Genomic DNA, 19,867 nt, shown 5'->3' with positions numbered 1-19,867 from the left:
AAAAAAAAAAAAAAAAAAAAAAAAAAAAAAAAAAAAAAAAAAAAAAAAAAAAAAAAAAAAAGTCTGAGACTTCTCTCTGTTGGTCTCTCCTGGGGAAGTTAATGCCCAGACTTCACTCACCCCTACAGACTGTGCCTTCTGTGTCAGGTGAAGGATGCTGAATGTCCCATTTCTTCAGACTGACTTTCTGATCTTCCAGACTTTGAAAGGTTGTATCAAATTCATTATTTGAAAAGTTATCTTCTCAAGTTCCTGGTATTCTCTGATGGCTCAGAACTCATACACCTTTGCACAAATAGTTATGAAAGCCCTTTACATTTGATAAGAAGCAGGCCCAGTGCAAGCCCATATGGGAAAAAGTGCCATGTAATTCAATAGTATATAAAGTGGCCTCCCATGGTGACAGAAGGTGTCATTCAAGGCCACAGGGGGAGTGTCACTCATATGTGTGCACACTCAGTTCAGTCCTGTGCACATCCTACACTTATGAATGCATACCAACAATTTTCCTCTTGAAGTCACGTACACAACATTCAGAATGGTTATGCAGGAGAAATCCATGGCAACGGCACATACAGAGCTTGTAGATTTTATGTGGAAAAAAAAAGTTTACCTTATTTAAAGTTTCAACTTTTTAAAAGTTATCATTCTTGAGATTTACTTGATTCAAACTTGAGAAAATAGTGCTGCAGAATTATTTCTGAGCAATAGCTTATCTTAAGGTTTTTCGAATAACCTAAGGACTCTTCAGTCTTCCTTTTAGAAACCTTCGAGGTATTTTTCTGTGCTGTGTACATTTTCATCCACAGGAATATTTTTTTCTCACTCCCTTGGATTCCTTGGGACACTTTTTTTTTTTTCTTTTTTGTCTGCAGATACCTTAGAGGACTGTTTAAGACCCTATCCACTCTATCTATTCTTAGCTTCACCTGAAGGGCAAAATCCCTAAGATCTTGACACACATACTGATAAATACATGGAATTATTAAAGGTGCCATCTCAGCAGAAGAGGATTGCTGCTGCCTTTGTTCTCAGGGGAATACATATTTCACCCAGTAGCAAGACACCCAACTGCTGCTACAATCAGAAATCTCTGAAATGCCTTTAAGCTAATCATCTTTGAACATAAGCCTTTGTTGTTGAATCAGGGACCTTCTAGATGCAAGGCACAGAAACCTTTTTTTTATTATTATTATTTTGTTTTTTTCTCCACCTTGCACAAAACAGCATCAAGCCTGTCACCACCAACAGTAAGGTTCAGTGATCTGTCAACATTCACCCCGATGAAGACAGTGAGAGAAATCTGTAGCTCTGGAGAGTTCAGGAGAGAATCAAACAGTGTGTTTGCAAAAGAGCATTTTTATATGTTTTCTTGTGACAGCACTAGTTTAACAGAAAATAGTTGGAGTGTGCCAAAAAGGGGGAAAAAAATGAAAGACAGTAGTAGTAAGTTAGGCTAGCATGACATGATGGATCTGGGCTATGACAAACCGAATTGGAACAAAGCTTCCCTGGGGACCAACTATACCAGGTTTGCTGAATTGTATTTCTTGATTTCTTACTGTGCAACAGTGCTTTTACTGTTAGATTGACTAGGCTTCAGAATATTTTTAAAATTGTACAAATCAAAATCCATGTAGCTTAAAAATGAAGGATGTAAAAGGTTTAGGAGTTTGATGTATTGAGAGGCATTCTGTATTCCCTCATGTGAGTATTAAGTATACACTTTGTCTGTTTGATGAATTTCAAATCTTTGTGGAAGGCAGTACACACGATAGCAGTTTACAGGGTGGAAAACCCTGGTTGGAAAGCAGGGCACAGGCTGGAGAGATTCAAAGCTTCTTTCTGCTTATCCCACCCAAATGTGCCCAGGAATTACAATATGCAGCATCTGTAGGTTCTCACTTGTTCTGAGATGTTTATGAAAAGGATAAGTAGAGAAACCTTAAATCTGGTGCCCTCTTAACAAAGGTGTGATGCATTATTCTTATTATTTGTCCTTTCACTTCTTGTATAGTGGCTTTCACATTGTCTAAGGTGAAGCCAAAAGAAAAAAAAATAGGAAGGAGAATTATTTCACAGCTGCTAAATTTTCCTAGTTTTCATATACCATGTGAAACCCAACATTAGATAATCTGATTCTTTATAGTAATTATTCATAATAAACTTTGAATTAATATCTAAATGAATGGACTTTCTTAGATACCCAGGCAAGTTTAGGAACTCAAGCTGCAAAGGCATAAACAATTGAGTCCCTATCTTCAAGGAGTTTACAAGCAATTTGAATAATTAATGAAACTTTCAGAATGTAATGTGATAACTACCAAGAGACAGCCAAGCTCAAAGCAGATAGCAAACTATCTAGTGGGCTTGATCAACACAACTCCATGACTTTCCCAATAGCTATTTATGATTAGCAGAAGGGTAGAGAAAAGGGATGTTGAAAGTGTGGTGATTGACGTTTAGTAAAACAGATCTAAGTGTTGAGGAATGAGAGCTAAATGATAAGACATAAGTTCAGAACACATCTTTGACATATCGAAGTGGTCCAAGATGCTAAAATCAGTTTATCTTCTGCCAAAATAAGTAAAATCACACTCTTACTTTTGTGTTTTAATTGGAATGGGCTGATTGGAATTCAAGTTAATGAAGTGTGACCCTTGCCCCTCTGAGTCTGCCATTTTATCATTGCCTACCTTCCTTCGCTTCACCAAGGCTGGAGCTGAGACTAGCACTGAAAAGTAGATTCTTGGTAAAGGATTCCAGTATCTTTAAGAGTAGTACCCAGACATTGGACAAATTTAAATACATACTCAGTTACATAAACACAGCATATTTCAAATTTTTAGAATAAAAGTATTTTAGAAACTGGAAAGTTTTAAAACACTTTTGAAAAGTTGTAGCTACCTTTAACAGAATGGCTATTTCACAGTGGTGATATTTGACAACTACAGCCAAGTACCCCAGATTTATATTAATCATGATGAGTATAAATAATAGTGGGCATTTCTGTCCTATAAGCACATCCTATTCTTACTTTAAAATACAATACCTTGAGTTTTGCAGTGATTTATCAATTTCATTAGCCATTTTGCGGTGACTATTAGCTACCAGCTAATAACAGAATATTATAAAATGAGAAAGTTAAGGTAAGTTTTAAATGTAACAGTTTTTATATAAGTGTTGCTGCTGTTTTTTTAATTATTTATAAATGTATTTTTTTCAATATATAATGCAGGAAGATGCCAATATTACTCAATTATTTTGATCCATTTACGCCTTGAACTAAGGAAATAATTGGTATGCCACTCCTAATATTCATTTACTCTAAGATTTGTATCCTCTTTGGTTTGGTTTTATTTATGTGTTAATATTCATAGTTCAAAACTTGTTAGTAGCAACACTAATAATGTCATTTATATACTTCACCTTGTCCATTTAAAATGGATTATTCTATTTATAGAGTAACAGCCTGTAAAATTAAATTAAATTTTTTAATAGAAAAGATAGTCCTTTTAAAAATTATTATAGTAGAAAGGTTGATTTTTTTTCATAAATCACTTTCAAAGCAATTTTTTAAGAAAATCTTTTTTTAGTTCCAAAACTTTAAAATAGTCTTATTGATTTTTAAAAATAATTATTTATGTAAAATAATTTATGGCAGAGTTTTCTGTACTTGAAAATATATTCTTATAATAAGAATTTTACAAGATCATTAATTTTAGCAGTGCTAGGGAACACAACTATAATTTAGAAGCTATTGTTGAATGTTCTAAAATATATATTGGCCCCATTAGTTTTAAGTGATAACGTTACTAAGCCAAAATATTAATCCAACAGTACCAGAATTACTGATTACAATCAGTTTTCTGCAAAGTTTTCCTTTAGCATTTAGCTTTCACTTAGCTTATCATTCATAAATATAAATGTAAAATTTAAATTATCTTAGAATTCTCAGTTTTAAACTTATTATAGAATTAGTGCCTATGAAAGCTTGAGTGCCTAAAGTCTTTTATTATAGTCCCTTTGGTATGTATTTGGGGTCGGTTGTATTGATACCATTCTCTTGGACACTGTTTTATTAATCAAGAAGGCACCCAATGGTCCAGATAATCTTCACCACTCAATAATCATTCACAGTCATTTATTCATCAAGCAATGTTCTAGAGGAGAGAAGTCATCATCCTCATCACCAGCAACTAACATTTATTGGGTTCTCATACATGTCAGGTGTGCTTCTACACTCTTAACATGCATTGACCTATTTAGTCCTCACAGCAAAGTATTTTTGAAAATGATTTTGTGAAGTTTGTTAGCTGCATTTATAACTGTTAAATATTTAGACACATGGCCTGTATATCTTCATTTATATTCTTCTCTTGAAACCCACTGATGTTAAAGTCTACCCCAAAATATATCCATTTCATAGAAGAGCGTGATTTTATTTATTTTGGCAGAGGATAGGTTAAACTGATTTTGGCGTCTTTGACCACTTCGATGTGTCAAAGATGTCAGGGTTTGTTAATAATGCATAATTTACTAAGCACCTGAAGAAAAGCAGAGACTAAAAGTTTCTTCTATAAAGGTCTTCAGGCTAGGTTTTCTGAGAGGGAGAGAATGGAAAGTAATATGAATATATATGTGTTGCAGCTATTAAGTGTCAAAAAGATAATGTGGTCATGGGCTATTCATATTCAAATCCAAGTTTAGGTATTCCTATTTCTTTCTTTCTTTTCTTTTTTTTTTTTTTTTGCCTATTCAGTTTGAAAATTCTATACTTAAGGCAGAGACAACAGCAAAGTCAAGGATAAGTATTTGGATTACTCTGTAAGTTCATTTGACAAAAATTCATTAAAGTTCTGGAAATATAACTCAATGGTAAATTAGTCTTATTCAATTTCTTTACGTAAAACTCTTCTGGTATTTGTCATGATGATAAATGATCATCTCCTCCAAGCCCCTCCTTTCCCCATAACTGAATCCTACCCAATAAGCACCTTAAAGGTTCTAAGACAGTCTCTGCTGTTATTCTTACATACTCTGGAACCCACAACACTTAAGTTTATGAGTCGTTTGAACCACCAAGCTATTATGCAAGCTTTTAACACAATGCTCTTGGAATATAAGCACCAGGTAAACAAGAAAATATTGCCACAGGCATTTACTTGATGCTTCTGACATTTTGATATTTAACAGATTGATAATTACATTTTGTAAGATGGGTAGACGTCTCTCCAAACATATCAGTTAGGATAATACTAGCTGCTATAACAAACCCCAAAATAGATAATAGTTTAAACAAAATATAATTTTATTTTGCACGCATGTAAAGTTCAGCATGGGCATTGTTGATTGGCAGGCTGCTTTCCTGCAGCCATTAAATCAGGAACGCTGACTCTTCCCATGTGATGGATCCAGTGCCTTCAACATGTGGCTTCTAAGGTCACTGTTTCTCCACATCAAGCCAGTGGAAAAGGAATGAAGAGGAGAAGGGGCCTACTTAGACTGGAAGTGACACACATCACTTCTGCTTATGTCTTACGATGAAGTGTAGTCTTTGGAGGACAACCACATCCCACAATAATTGTGTACTATGGAACGAAGACCACACATATTTGATTGATAACATCCTCTGCCAAAGGCAATCCAAAATCCAAAAATGTCAATGATTAGTCCAAAGAAGTGCCTGGAAGATTCAGGTTCTCTAACATCCAGCCTAAAGTTCTTGTTACTAGATCACTGTTTTCCAGCTAGTGGGACTCTGTCTGCAAACAGTTCACCTCTATTTGGAGAGAAAGCAGAGGAAAATTTAATTGAATACTCAGCTAATGAGAAGAAATATAATCATAACAAAATAATAGCCAGTGTTTTATTGAACATTCAATATTTCTGAGGCATTCTGCTAGGCAATTGATATAGGTTAGTTTGGTTAATACTCAGGGTGATGCTAAAGAAAATTATTAGCCCCATTTTACAGTTGATGAAACTAAGGCATACATGCGAGAATATTTCCCAAAGCCATGTGGTAAGCATCCATTAAAATCTGGATTCAAATCTGGGTAGTCTAATTCCATCAGATGATGTTATCTTCCATCAAAGATAGAAAAATGCCATTTGAAAACAAAGAGGAAAGTGGAGAGAAAAAGTTTCTTTCTGAAATAAACTTTCTCTAATTAGACTTGGCTTAAGTTGCACAGTGTGTAATTCTGTATAACTCACTCCCCTCCTGTAGATTTGAGAGCCTCTGTTCTTTTCCCTATGGTTTCCTACCTGTCCAGGTCCTGTGGGCTCAGAAGAGGGAAAAGTTTAAACATGGTCTCTTATCCCAAGGAATTTAGATTCTGTTGAGGAGAAAAGAGATCCTAAAATGGGAGGAAAGAACAGTCAAGATTGAAGGACAAACAAAAGGCAGACAATAAGATTTCAGTAAAGGCTATAATTACTATACATAAATTACCAAGAAAGGATCCATAAAGGATGTTCTTCCTTAGTTGGTCCTTAATAAATGGGTAGGCTTTCATGAATAGAGAGGTATAGAGAATGTCAGAGGAAAAGAATGCTGGGAACAAAGTTTTGGGTGGATAAAGACACTGTGTTTGTAGCAGCCTGGCTGTAATAACAAGCAATTTTAGGAATTAGTGAGAGTTATATCTTTATCCATTTTTACTTCAGAACTTATTTTTTTGCATATATTTTTAATTCTATGTAACCATCTGGTAATGCCTGGCACTCTATGATTTGTTGCAGTAGTAGTGTTTATCTAAGGAACTACGTTATGTAGGCACAGGAAAATGAATGCTGAGTTCTGGGAACAAAGGCTGGGGAGGGATTTCCAAACAAATGTCACCTTCTACTCATTTCAACAAGTGCGATAGTTAAGAAATCTGCCTCACTGTCATCACATTTCTGGGCCTCTAGGACTTGTTACAGAGGACCTAACCAAGACCTTGGTATTCAGGCTGTCCTGTCTAACTATATTTAGAGTAACTGACCATCCATACATACCTATATCACTTCCCATCTCTGCTTTCTCATGCAGAGAATATTCTACCCCTCCTTCAAATCAAGGGATGAGCCCCTAGAGGACAGCCAGTGAGTTCTGAATTCTCTGAGGAGCCACCCCTGACTACGACTGCCCCTCTCTGTCAATCACAGAGCACTTCCAGTGACATCATGGCTGTTTTCAGTATTATGTTGTTGCTGTAGGCAGCATGAAATTGACAAGGAATGGCACAGAGAAGAGCTGAAAGGGCACTTCTGCTTTTGTGATGCATCTGACACCTGTAGTTACAAGAAAGAAAACAGCTTTCATCAGCATATTGCTGGGTGATTTAGAAGGTGAATGAGTATTTAGAAATGTTTTTTTTAATGTAATAGCAGAATAGAATCTAAACTGCTACTCTGTACTTGCACCCTAAGAATATCTTCCTAAGTGGAAGAAATCCGGTCAGGTATTTTCTCAGAAATCTTTGGATAAAAAGTTGGACTTCAGTGAAAACCCAATCTAGATCTCAGAGCTTTTTGGTCTATGAGATGGGGGTCTTACCAGCTCTGAATTTAATGGAATATACCTTTTCTTTAAACTAGATCTTAATATTTTTTTAAACTTTAGGTATAGGGGTACATGCGAAGGTTTGCTGCATAGGTAAACATGTGTTATGGGGATTTGTTGTACATACTACTATTTCATCACCCAGGTATGAAGCCCAGTACCCAATATTTTTCCTGATCTTCTCCCTTTTCCTACCCTCTCCCTTCAAGTAGACCCCAGTGTCTCTTGTTTCCTTCTTCGTGTTCATAAGTTCTTACCATTTAGCTCCCACTTGTGAGAACATGAAGTATTTGGTTTTCTGTTCCTGAGTTAGTTTGCTAAGGATAATAGCAGAATATGCCTTTTGTTCTTAGGTTATATGCTTATTTGTATTTCTTCTATCCAAGTAATCATATTATAGACTGAAAAACTAGTGTCCAAAGTGAAACAGAAAGAAGATACCCTCGTCTCTTCTTGGGGGAGCTTTTCCTATGGGTGAACAAACAAATCGACCTAAATTCAAGTTGTTATTACTGTAATATTCAGAGCAACTCTGACAAGCCATAGCAAATGAGGGGATGTAAGCCTAAATAAAGTCAGTTGTTTTGATAACTGAAGTAGTTTTAACACTAAGTGGACAGATTACAAAAATGGGAAGCAATTGATTGTACTATGCTGAGACATCACAAGTTTGTAAACCATCCATAATGCATTGAACTTGAGCAAGGTACTGAGTCTACAGTATTCTGTGGGCGAACATGTTTGACTCTGCACCTTCCTGTAGAAGCCCAGTGTGAGTGTCATCTTGATAATGCTCTGCTGGGTGACTTTGACACTGCCATCCTGATATTTTACCTGTTGCCTGGCCATGATTTCTTCCCTATTCTCCTTTGCCCTCTTTGTGTGGAAAAACCTTTTAGTCTTTAGAAGCAAATCAAAGCCATTTTCAGGTGACACTGGTGATCCTCTCTCTCACGAGTATTTCCTTCTATTTCAGGTTTATTATGGTGAATGCAAGGAAAGCTACTGTCAGTCTTACTCACAAGCACTGTTTTGAATACATTATCTCATTTAATCTTGGTAACAAATGTGCTACGTGATCTTTCTTCTACCTTTAGCTCAGCCCATTCCTCTACATTCCTATGTCATTTTGTAGACTTACTATTTTAATTCTTAAATTATACTGCCCTGGGTTCATAGATATCATTCTCTCTAGTAGGAACCTCTTACGCATCTTTTTATTCCCTGGCATGTATTTGTCTATTAATTGCAAGACCAGGTAGATAACTAGAGTTGATTTCTCTCCATCATTCCCCTTCTGGCTCCAGATCACGTCAAGTTCTCAGATGTCTTATCTACTTATGTTTTGCTAAACAGATATTAGTACTTCAGTACCCACTATGATCCCCATGTGGAAAAATTGGTAAAAAAGGTAATGTTAGGATTACACCTAAAATTGATGTAATCCCTGGTTAGCATCTCATAATACTGAAACTCTTTATTATCCTCTCAGTATACCATGGTATTGACAGCACTTTGTTTTACCTTATCATTATAACATCATCTGTAAGAATTTCCACTTGTGTCATTAAAAGATGATTATGACAGCTTCACTAAGCCTCATTCATGTGAATGGAAAATTAGTGCCATAAAGAAAATTCCTAATAATTATTTTCCGGGACGTGTTGGTACTTTTCAAACTTAAACTCATTAAATCGATTTGAATCTCATTTGAGCAAATCCACACAAACTGAGTGTCTTATTAATGTCAGTCTCATACTACTTTTAGGAAAAGATTTAATCAGAAAATATGTTAATAAAATCCACACGCATGGTTTTAATCTCCTCACATATATGGCAATAGTGTCTATGGATCTCAATATTTCGGAAGTGATTATCACAATAACTTACAAATTATTGAATTAAATTGAATTTAATAATTATCAAAGTAATTCAAATAATAAATAGTACACCAGACACTGTGGTAGTTGATTTATATTTATTATCTTATTTACCATGAGAATTTTTGTCCCAACTTTATAGATGTCATAAGTGAAGGTCAGAGAAAAGTGACTTGCTCTGGGTTACATAATGTGTGTGTAGCAAGAACCTTTTTGGGACATACTTCTGATGGACTCTAAAATCCTTATTCTTTTAACCTTGCCACACTGTCCCATATTGATTCATATTTCCAGCACTGGATCCTTCCTTCTATTGTTTTTCCAATGGAAAAAAGAATATGAATAAACAAGAATATGACTCTGATATAAAAGCAAGCACTGAGTTTTCTTAAGTTCTTGTTCAAGATCTAATAATGAAGAAGGATTAAACTTTATTTGTTCAACTTATCCATTATAAAGCATACTTGAACAAATACATATTTCAATAATTAAAATAGGCATGCAAAATGCTTTATGTAAGCCTAAAGAGACAGTCAAACCTCACCACCCTGAAAATTTGTTTGGGTTCTATTTTTTCAGTGAGTCAGATTTTCCTTTTTAAGCATCAAGAGGTAGTAGCCAACATTTTGGATGGAAATCCTCTAAATATTTACCACACTTTCTCATACCTTGTCTGTATCTAATTTAATATAATGCTCTGTTGACAACATGCCTTACGTTATATAATGTTACAGAGTGGCCCTCAATGATCATTGAGGTATGAGAGATTATTGAATCCTACACTGAATTTTCCTCTTCTAGTTTCACCTTCTAGTCTTAGCCTTATCTGCCACTTTTTTTTCACCCTTTGTGCTTCTTTCTATGGCACTTCTGCTTTCCTATTTGGCTGCAAGTTGAGAAAGCTACTTTCTTAAAATTGTGTCTAAAATAAACACTCACAGTCCTTAATGAGGATCCAAAGAGTCCTTCTGTAGGCAAAATACAAGTGCTTTCCATGAATGTGTAACTCATAAGTAGTGAAATTTTTAAAAATTGTTTTACCATGAATTAAGACAGGTCAAGTTGTTTGTTTGCCTGGGAAATATTTATGGAAGATTTTGGAAACAACCGTATTGGAAAGGGCATTTGAGTAATATTAAAGATAAGAGGAAGGGTTATTATCCTTCAGGCAGATAACAACCAACAAAGTCTTCTTTTTTCTCCCTCCTATATCAACAAAAATCGATAACACATTTGTAAATGAAGCAGCAAGATACTTACCTCCTATGATTTTATTTAGTAACAGTTGATAAATGAAATATCTGGGATTATTAAAAGAAAAATGAACTGTGTTTAGACAAACTATAAAACCTATTCAAAGGGGCATAAATCTGGAAACTTCCTAAAGGAGTGTGATTAACCTGATATCTATGTAGAAGGGACCAGGCCTGCTGGTACCAGTGAGGCACATGGAAATACATCATTCAGTTTGGTCAACAGATTAGTCACATTCAAAAATTATAATCAAGCTGAACAGGATGAGGCCTCAGGATCAGGTGTGGCCTTGGTGAGACAAAATTAATTGCTAATACTCTATATAATCATATACTTTTCATATATGAAAACTTAGTAAGCTATATATACTTTATTTTACATATGGGTGCAAGTTATCTCTAAGCAACCATTTTGTTTTCCATATAAGATCGCCAGTGTATGAGTTGGTGTATCCCTAGCTGGTGTAACAAATGGACCAGAAATATACAATTGCTTAACTAAAACAAACATTTAGATCTTGAACTACGTTCCTGTAAGCACTGGGGGTTCTTGATTAGGCAGCTGTCCCCCATGCGGTGATTCAGGGAGCCTAGTACCTTGCATTTTGTGGCGCTGCCTGCTCTTGAGGCCTCATCCTTTTTGTCCAAAGAGAACATGGACAGGGCACACAGCTACTTACAACACTTATTTCAGAAATAGGACACATCTCATCTCCTTGCACTCCAATGATTAGAAACAAGACATGTGGTTACTTCAAATGCAAGAGGTGCTGGGAAATGGCGTCTGTTGTGTACAAGTTAAAAAAGAGGAATTTGACAATCTCAGGTGTGTTATATATTAAATTACTACAGGAAGTATCCGTCATAGAGAACTATCAAACCAACAAGTTTGGTAGAAATTGTACCATTGTGTGGATAAAACAGCTATATTAATGAACACCTTAAAAAATGTGTATGCAATGTCTGATTACACTTTTGTCTATGAGTCAAACCCTAAACATGAACTTTAAGACAATGCCCTTGTTTTTTTTTACCATCATCTTTCTTTCCCTGGTGACTATTTTTTGGTTAAATTCTAAACGGGTGAATATGACAAGAGGCAAGTATAGACGAGATGTTCCTGGAGTGTTATATCTAATATCCAAACACCAAGCATGTATATTTCTGAGCTGAAACAATATTTGCATTCCTTTTCACTATTTACTTGTTAAATCTTAGATTATTAAAGGAGAGCTGTTAAATGTCTCCACACTAATATGTTTTGAAAATGATAAACAAAGCCCATTTATCAGCTTTGTCAATTTATCACTTTTTGAAGGTGACAAAAGCACTAATAAAGCAACAGTCAATATGTGATAAACTTTAGCTATGTGTATAAAAATTGTCTCCATAAGTCACTATCATTGCTTCATAGATGGGTAAGACACACATGTTGCCACCATTGTCTCTTTGACGGTCTTGGCTTAATCACTGCTCAACTGGACCTTGTAAGATTTGGAGGCCACAGGCAGAATCTCTTTAAAATATCTTCACTCTTAGAGTTTATAATATAGAATATTTTTAAGGGCAAAACTGTTTCATTATGAAATTTGCTTAATGCTAATGTAACACTATTTCTGGGTTGCAAGTGTTCAATATTCCAGTGAATTTGTGGATTAAATATGTACACACAAATATGTGTCTAATACATCTTTCCATATGTATATATATGTGTATAATACCACTGTCCATATGTATTATACATACATATGGACATACACATTATACATATGGACAGATGTACCTATATGCATCCATCTAGATATATATACACAAATTATGGAGACAACATATATATGGAGATGCACATACATATGGAGACAGTTGGTAGAGAGATAGAGACATAGAATCAATGCTCTTTAAAGGTTTTAAACAATGAATATGATCCCACTAGGTTAAACAATCAAGCATCAACCAAGCTGATTATAGAAGAAAAGTTAAGAATTTTATTTTTCTAAAATAGAACTGTGTTTTGTTTTAGACTTTGATATTTGCTATAAGCCTGACCTTGGATGAATTTTTAATCTTACTAATCTGTTTGTTCACCTCCCAAGTAGACATAATAACCTCTTTTACATAGGAATGTTGAAATGATCATCTAAGATATGAACATCAAATGCCTATAGATTGCATTCTTGGTGTTGCATACTCATCAATTTCTTCCTCATTCCTTTTGTATCATTCTAGATTTAAAATATCACCCTCTCCACAATCAGTACCACCATTCTTGTCCCTACAAGACTGTTAACGAAGACTTTTAATTCAACTGACAGATTTTACTTTTTCCTCAAGTTAATTTTTTGGTTAAACTTTCACATAAAAAACTATAGCAAGGTATAAATAATACTTCTTGCTCTGACTAAAAATAATTCTGACACTTTATATCCTCTTTGAAAATTTCAGTCCAATGTGGTGTGAAATTCTGGGCTGAAAAATCTGCATTTCTGGTGAAAATACTTATTTAACTTAGTGGCACAGATAATATGGAAGGTGGGAAATAATTCTATTTTATGATTTTTATGACAAAAATTGTCTAAAAGCGGAAGGAAATCAAGCATTCTTCAGTTTGTAGAAGACTCTAAATTCTCCCAGATAGTGAAATATCCATCCCCACCCATTAGAAAGATAAACTAATATATTTTGTATGCATATCTATTCCCTTCATATGAATTCAGGAGGAATAGTCCTGCCCTCTCACAAAATGATGCTTTATCAAAGAGAAAAGACTCAATTGAATAAATCATCAGCTTGACCGGAAATAAACTCTTGTGATTTTATAATCTAACACTTATTTTGTAATTAGTGAGGATAAACATAAGGGCTTATATCTTTGAAGATAAATATAATGATTCTGCTCCTCTGTAAATAAGTATAAAATTACAAGGCATATATATACATTTACAGAATACTAGAATTACTTTCTTGTCTTTGGCTTGTCCATTTAACTTTTTAAAGCAGATTGGGCTGAAAGTATGAATTAAGGACTTAAACATAAAACCTAAAAACATAAAACCTTAGAAGAAAACCTAGGCAATACCATTCAGGACATAGGCATAGGCAAAGACTTCATGACTAAAACACTGAAAGCAATGGCAACAAAAGCCAAAATTAACAAAAGGGATCTAATTAAAGGGCTTCTGTACAGCAAAATAAACTATCATCAGAGTTAAAAGGCAACCTACAGGATGGGAGAACATTTTTGCAATCTATCCATCTGACAAAGGGCTCATATCCAGAATCTACAAGGAACTTAAACAAATTTACAAGAAGAAAAACCATCAACAAGTGGGCAAAGGATATGAACATACACTTCTCAAAAGAAGACATTTATGCAGCCAACAAACATATAAAAAAAGCTCATCATCACTGGTCATTAGAGAACTGCAAAACAAAACCTCAATCAGATACCATTTCACACCAGTTAGAATGGCAATCATTAAAAAGCCAGAAACAACAGATGTTAGAGAGGATGTGGAGAAATAGGAATGCTTTTACACTGTCTGTGGGAGTGTTAGTTCAGCCATTGTGTAAGACATTGAGGCAATTACTCAAGGATCTAGAACCAGCAATGGCATTTGACCCAGCAATCCCATTACTGGGTATATATCCAAAGGATTATAAATCATTTACTATAAAGACACATGCACATGTATGTTTATTGCAGCACTATTCACAATAGCAAAGACTTGGAACCAACCCAAATGCCCATCAACGACAGACTGGTTAAAGAAGTTGTGGTACCTATACACCGTGGTATACTATGCAGTCATAAAAAAGGATGAGTTCATGTCCTTTGTAAGGACTTAGATGAAGCTGGAAAACATCATTATCAGCAAACTAACATGGGAACAGAAAACCAAACACCACACATTCTCACTCCTAAGTGGGAGTTGAACAATGAGAACACATGGACACGGGGGGAGCATTACACATAAGGGCCTGTTGTGAAGGTGGGCGACTAGGGGAGGAATAGCATTAGGAGAAATATCTAATGTAGATGACAGGTTGATGGGTGCAGCAAACCACCATGTGAAGTGTATAGCTATGTAACAAGCCTGCACATTCTGGACATGTATCCCAGAATTTAAAGGATAATTTAAAAAAAAAGTATGATCAGTCTTAAAGCAATAGTCACTGAGTTTTATGGGTGCTTCATCAGACTTGTAATATAAATTTTGTTTAAATAAATTGCTAATTTTGTAGTTTAAAATGGTCAAATATTGGCTCTCTAAACCTTTACAAAACATAGCACTTCTGAAATCAAAATAAAATATAATAGTGGTAAAATTATAAAACCCAAATAATTTAGATATATCAAACTTGAGGTATAACCAATCTTCTTTTTGCAGTGTTTTAACTGTCAATGAACTCTTTGGAAAAAAATAAATCTCTAATATGAAGTAAGCAGTAGAGTGTCAGTGCCTTAGGAAAACTAGTCCTCTATACAAATGGAATTTTAGCAACTGTTATAAACAAATTAAGAGTAATTTAAAATATATAAATATCATTTAGTTCCAAGAGTATGCCAATCAAATAAACCTAATTAATACTATATTAAATATATTCTCCAAATAAATGCACTGTGTATTTTACAAACCATTTTATTATAAAAACAGTTTGCGAGAGATACTTACATTGAATTTTTAACAAAGGTTGTTTTTTAATTTTAGAAAAATATTTTTCAAACACCTGTTTCCCACCTCCTTATTAAAATCTTTTGGAACAATCTCAGTAACATTATTGGGCAAATTGTGGATTTCTTATATAAGGACATGGCACATCTATTCAAATGAAAAGGCTATGTGACAGTAAGAAAATACCTTAATATATTTACCAAAAATGTGAGAAAGACATAGAAAGTCTTCCTGAGATTTATAGGCAGAGATCAAAGAGAACAGTGGTTACTACAGTGCTCGGATTTGTAGAGATAGGGGCAGGCTACTGCCTGCTTAGAGGAGAAAACGCTGCAAAGTGTTCATATCATAAGACTTGGAATTGGATAAATCTGTGTTTGAACATGGGCTCTGCATTTACTATCTATTTAATGACAGGCACATTTAACCTACATATATCCACTGTATTATCTGATAAATAGGGCTGATAATTGTATGTAATAATAGATCTCAGGTGCTTATAGAGATCAAAATAGATGATATATGCAAATTGCCTTGCACAGTGCCTGGCAAACAATCAAAAACATTAATCCTCCTTAGAATTACTTAGGAGAGGGTTTATAAAACAAATACAACTAGTCTGGAGAACATTAGGGTTGTGCTTGGATAAGACAGACCTAAGTACCGAATCCATACCTCCATTTAATTCACCCACCTCTTCAGTAGGAGAAGGATTTTATTTTCCTCAGTGGGATCAGCCGTTGGATAGTCTTTTTTCTCCCACTTTTCCCATCCCTTTCCCCAAATCCCACCAGCTTTCTGATCCCTTCGTATGAGTTTTCTACTGCTACATCACAGATCACAACAAACTTGCACCTAAAAACAACACATATTTATAATGTTACAGTGTCCATAGGTCAGGATTCTAGGCACAGCCTTGCTGGGCTCTCTGCTCAGGGCCTCACAAAGTTGCTATCAAGTCATGACTGGGCTGTGATCTCCTCTGAGACTCAGGGTCCTCATCAAAACTCACTGGTGTTGGGAGAATTAAGTTCCCTGTGGTTGCAGACTGAGGTCCCAAGTCCCATGCAGTTTATAACATAGCTGTTTGTTTTCTTCACAGCCAGCAGTAGAATATTGCTTCTATTTTGAGCCCTTTTTCTGGGGGAGGGCTGATCATCTTTTAAAGAGTGCACTTGATCAGCTCAGTTCACCCAGGAGAACCAGCCTTCTGATTAACTCAAAGTCAATGGCTTTGGGACCATGGTTACATCTTCAAAATCTCCTCATCTAACCATGGGATTGATATCTCTCATATTCACAGGTCCTGTCTATATTGAAAAGAGAGGCTTATACTGGGCATTTATGCCAAAGGGTTATAATTTTGGATACTACATTAGAATTTTGCCTTCCATACCTCGAATCTATTTCAACTAAATAAAGGGCGTTTCATTTGGCAATATGGATAAGATTTTAATGCTAAGGCTCAATAAAGGTAGTAACATGATATGATCAAGATGCAACTTAGGTATCATCAGTTAATACATTCTGAACAGAGCCTCCTATTCCGTATTAGAAATTGAATAATAAGGGAAAGAAGTTGGTCTGGAGGTAACTGGTTAATATTTCCAGTGTGAAAAGAGAGACAGGAAAAGAAACCTTGCCTCTTGTCCAAATGAAGAAAAATTTCAAATACCTACTGCAAATTTATTAGGAGTCCATCAAGTTTACCTTCCAATGCCTTGGGGCTGAGAGAGCTGAACATTAGGGGTCTCGATCAAGCAGCTGGTAAAAAAAATACATAATTACAAACATTTTCTTTTTTCTAAAATATAATTCTTACAGCTCTCCAAAAGAAAAAGTTTCATTAAAATGAGGCATCGCTGCATTTATTCATGGATTCTTATATTTGTTCAAAAGCCTTAGTCAGTTTTAGTCTTTCATATACAAGAAACTAGACATAGTACACAGCTTTATACCTTTCTTGATAAAAAGAGTATAATTCATAACCTCTTTCCTCAAACAGGTACACTTAAGCAAAATTTGAGAAGAGACAATATGCAAACTTTTAAATGTGAGCAACTTTTAAAAAAAGCCTTCAGATGGTAAGCAGTGCTGTTAAGCCTTTGGCATAGCTGTGTGGTAGGAGAGAGAAACAGAGTGGGAATGAAACTGATCATTACTTAATAGATTCAATAAAAATAGAATACCAGAAATAGAATTAAATCATATCTAAGCAAATTTCGAACTTAGACGTTCATCTCATATACGCTATTAAACATTTTTAACTTTTCTTATGCATTAAGAGAACTAACACCATAAGGGGAAATAAGCACTTTGTAGCCAGAAAGATTTACTGTGGGATTCTTGAGGTCGCACTAGCAAATCTGCAAAGCAAGGATATATGTACCCAGTTTGCGGGATTGAGGTTATAAGAAACACACACACACACACGCAGTACACAATACACTATACAGTGCATAGCACATGAAAGAGCTATGATAACTGATGTAATTATGAGTCTTTATATTGCCGTTGGCATGTATAGATTGTTTTAAGCAAGAATATGATGGAACAGGCATCCCCTGTAACCTGTCATGAAATACTGAGGAATGTGGTAACTGCAAAATCATTAAGTAAATCAAGGGAGAAGAAGGTGCATGTTAATTACTTGGTTTAAAGACCATTATAATGTTATTTAATGACACAAATAAGGCTTCCTAGGAAAACGAAAGCCAATTCTGCTTAAGTAAATACCTTATTTATTTATACATCCCCATATCCTAAAAAAAAAGATAATAAATCAGGAAAAAAGCATAAAGAGATACATTAAACATAAGGCTAGTATTTGTGCTGCAAACGAAATTTGTATTTAGCATTGGCCTTCTTGGCAGCCAAAAACAATGGAAGAAAATAATACATTTTAAGAAATGAAAACTTTTTATGGACTTTATTCAGATAGTATTATCTCCTATTTTTATTTATATGTTAGTGTATTGCTAAAGGTATTTTCATTTTTTGTGGTCTCTATGAAGGACTATTAATTTCAGCATAATATTAAAATACAACTCACTGAAGGAGATTTGTTCAGTGAATGAGGTCTTCTCTTGTGGAAACAATCTTTTCCCTTCATGTTATACCTCTGTTTTTAAAATTCAGCAACAAAGAGCCATTCAAAGTAGTCAAAGCAATTTAAAGTTTTAGCCAATAGATGAGAAAATACACATACAATGAAAATCAACATTATACAGATACCATTTGCAGCTGTTGGTTCTGTACAGGTTCCCATGTACAAAAGATTTGCCTACAATCTCAGAGTCAAGAAAATTTGGTTCAAATCCAGCTATGCTAAAGTGAGTGTAGGCTGATCACTTATTGGATAGTTACTTAACAGCCTTTAAATGAAGAAATTGTACTATATTGATGTCAATGCTGGCAACAAGGCCTAGCACAGAGGATATACTCCACAAATATGTTTAAGAATGGATACTATCCTCTGTGATGACAGTGATCTTATTTAACCAGTTTGGTGGCTAAGAAGAGTTAGTTGATACAAATATTTGGTATTTATTGATTAGAAAAGGGGAGGTGGTAACAACAAAAGCCCAAAGCATGTATCAGGGTTTCTCAACCTAGGCACGCTTAATATTTTGAATCAGGTAACTCTTTGTTGTGGGGGCTGTCCGTGCATTGCAGAACACTCAGCAGCATCACTGGCTTCTGCCCACTAGATGCTAGTGACATCTCAAGTTGTGACAACCAAAAATATCTACAAACATTTTGACCCCATTTGAGAAACACAGGCATATACAAACTTGTGTGTGTGTGTGTGTGTGTGTGTGTGTGTGTGTGTGTGTGTGTGGTGTACAGAGATGACAGATAATAGCTTTGTTGCATATTATTTGCTTTTATTGTACTTTGAATATGTGAGATCAATTATTTTCAATTATTAATTTTATGTTCTTTCATGGCATAATAGATAATTAGCACAATTAGCCCAATGGTCACTTATTTGGCATATAGCATGAATACAGTCTTAGCATGAATATAGTCTAAAAGAATCGAGTGTTTTCCAAAATTATAACTAATGCACTTCATTGCATTGCTTATGGTTCTTGATAAAATCATGCAAACATAAGCAGTCTGATGTTATTTTTTTGTTTACAGTATTACTGTGTTGTTTTGGTTAACAGAATGAAAAACAGCACTGTAATACTACAAGTAAAAATGTTTTATTCTTAGTTTGTTTCATCAATAAAAGCTGACATTTTTGCAAGAAAGATGTTATACTATTGAAATTAACTTTTAGTCAATTGTAAATAATTGTATTATATCGGTATGTTATCATGAAGATTAGAAATCATTTCCTACAGAATCATGTTTTTGCTTCCTCAGCACTGTTTCAATTGAAAGGAATTTGAATGAAGTGCATCTCATTACTAACATAAAGTAGATGGAGCTTGAATAATTTTTATATTTATTTTCCATGGATGGCTATTACATTTCTTATCCTATCTATCCAAATTTTAT

General features: G+C 34.7%; 1 protein-coding gene and 1 long non-coding RNA gene across 5 annotated transcripts in view; one reads left to right on the top strand and one right to left on the bottom strand.

Moving 5' to 3' along the window:
- The window catches only part of ARHGAP15 (Rho GTPase activating protein 15), a 640,576-nt gene that overhangs the window by 162,734 nt on the left and 457,975 nt on the right, over positions 1–19,867 (top strand). The gene's annotated exons all lie outside the window — the stretch shown is intronic.
- On the bottom strand, positions 862–7,766 carry LOC119470305. Its single transcript, XR_005199192.1, has 2 exons — positions 6,271–7,766; positions 862–5,782 (listed from the first exon to the last, which is right to left on the bottom strand). It is a non-coding gene; the product is annotated as an uncharacterized LOC119470305 (long non-coding RNA).

Source organism: Cebus imitator, unplaced genomic scaffold, assembly GCF_001604975.1.
Source record: "Cebus imitator isolate Cc_AM_T3 unplaced genomic scaffold, Cebus_imitator-1.0 Scaffold27, whole genome shotgun sequence".
Classification (NCBI taxonomy): Eukaryota; Metazoa; Chordata; class Mammalia; order Primates; family Cebidae; genus Cebus; species Cebus imitator.
This window is presented reverse-complemented; position numbering and strand designations above follow the sequence as displayed.